The sequence below is a fragment of the Anomaloglossus baeobatrachus genome, unplaced genomic scaffold, assembly GCF_048569485.1.
Source record: "Anomaloglossus baeobatrachus isolate aAnoBae1 unplaced genomic scaffold, aAnoBae1.hap1 Scaffold_4777, whole genome shotgun sequence".
Classification (NCBI taxonomy): domain Eukaryota; kingdom Metazoa; phylum Chordata; class Amphibia; order Anura; family Aromobatidae; genus Anomaloglossus; species Anomaloglossus baeobatrachus.
The window spans coordinates 26,538-28,914 of NW_027444122.1; positions in this window are offsets into that span (position 1 = coordinate 26,538).

Consider the following 2,377-nt stretch of genomic DNA (forward strand, 5'->3'; position numbering starts at 1 on the left):
TTGGGTGAGAACCGGCCGTTCTGTGTGTCGGGGCTGGCCGTTACCCGGCTGACCTCTACACTGTGATGGCGGCTCAGTATCCAGACATTAGAGGTCCCCCCCTGGCCTGAGTCCCACAGTGCACCGGGGCTGGCCGTTACCCGGCTGACCTCTACACTCTGATGGCGGCTCAATATACAGACAGTAGACGTCTTCTCCCCGGTCCGATTCCCACAGTGCACCGGGGCTGGCCGTCACCCGGCTGACCTCTACACTCTGATGGCGGCTCAATATACAGACAGTAGACGTCTTCTCCCCGGTCCGATTCCCACAGTGCACCGGGGCTGGCCGTCACCCGGCTGACCTCTACACTCTGATGGCGGCTCAATATACAGACAGTAGACGTCTCCCCCCGGCCCGATTCCCACAGTGCACCGGGGCTGGCCGTCACCCGGCTGACCTCTACACTCTGATGGCGGCTCATTATCCAGACAGTAGACGTCTCCCCCCGGCCCGATTCCTACAGTGCACCGGGGCTGGCCGTCACCCGGCTGACCTCTACACTCTGATGGCAGCTCATTATCCAGACAGACGTCCCCCCCCTCCCCCCGGCCCGAGTCCCATTCTGCGCAGAGACGTAACCTGGCAGCGCTGTCTGCTGCCCGTCTGCCTGGATCTGATTCTCAGATGTTTCTGATACTTCTGTTTTCCTCTACTATTCACTTATACAAAGCTTGTTGACGTGAGATCGACCATTTATACCTCAGCCTTTTAGGGATCCGGCCTTGTTGAGCATGGAGTCTGGTCCTCCAGGGTGGATGTTACGTGGCCGGAGGAGCTGAACTGAAGGACATTTGTGTGGGAAAAGTTTTAGTAAAATATGTATTTTCTGTCTGTAAATCCTTGTTTATTTTTTTTTATAGAGGAGTCTAGTGGGCGGTGCTACTCAGTGATTGCATACAGAGAGCTGTCAGTCACCAGTAGCACCGCCCACTGGACTCCTGTATACAATCACCAGAGATCTCAGTGCATAGCCTGCAGTTTATACTGAATCTTCTCCCACAAATCCTCCATCGTTCTGCGTCTCTTCTCCTCCGCTGTTGTGTGCACCGTATTCTGCAGTATGAGGTTTAGTAGATCTGCCGCTCTGCATCTGATGGCTCCAGCCTCACGCCGGCTCCTCTGTGGTGTACGCAGGCAGAGAAGCCGATATAGGGACACCACAGAGGAAACACAACCACCAGTATAAGCGGCAACCCCATGGTAGACCTGCACTGAGAGCCACATGTCCGGGGCCCCAGCAAGTGCACACACTACCCCATGGGGTCTCCTATTGCCAATGTCATGGCTATCAGCCTCATGCCGACTGCTCTGTGGAGTATGCGGGTAGAGAAGCCGGTAGGTGAACACCGCAGAGGTAACACAACCATCAGTATGAGCAGTAACCCCATGGTAGACCTGCACTGAGGAGAACATGTCCGGGACCCCAGCAAGTGCACACACTACCCCGTGGGGTCTCCTAGTGGCAATGTCATGGCTGTCAGCCTCACGCCGGCTCCTCTGTGGTGCACGCGGGCAGAGAAGCCAGTATATGGACACCACAGAGGTAACACAACCATCAGTAGGAGCGGTAACCCCATGGTAGACCTGCACTGAGGAGAACATGTCCGGGGCCCAATGTCATGGCTGTGCTATATCAGTCACTAACTCTACACTTTCCACATTGCATGAATATTATGTGCCGCCAGCCTCGTCATCCACGCCCCACTCTGCCCTGTGCATAATACCACTGCACACGTGGCTCAGCTGTGGACTCCACTATTACACAGAGAACATGACCAGTCAGCCGTGTCCACTGGGATCGGGAACACGCATAGCCTGTCTTTCGCCTCTGCCTTCCATTTTTGGCTGGAGCCCGTGAATTAGGGGGGGGTGGTGTCTAAGGGTTAAAGCCGGACACAGGACTGTGAGGAGAAGGGGCAGATTGATAGGAAAAGGTTAAAAATGGCATCCAACAATTTAATTTTGGGAAAAATCTGTAACATGGGAATGCAGTTTAATAGATTTGGCTCATCTGTGTGCGGCCTTTATAAAGGTCCCTGTGTATGAGTGCAGAGTCTGATCATCCCAGACTGTTTATCTGCCTGGACCGTGTTGTGTAGGACTGACTGTCTGTGTGTGCTGGGGCGGTGTTGCGTAGGCCTGTCGGCGTGTGCCGGGGCGGTGTTGCGTAGGCCTGTCGGCGTGTGCCGGGGCGGTGTTGCGTAGGCCTGTCGGCGTGTGCCGGGGCGGTGTTGCGTAGGCCTGTCGGCGTGTGCCGGGGCGGTGTTGCGTAGGCCTGTCGGCGTGTGCCGGGGCGGTGTTGCGTAGGCCGGTCGGCGTGTGCCGGGGCGGTGTT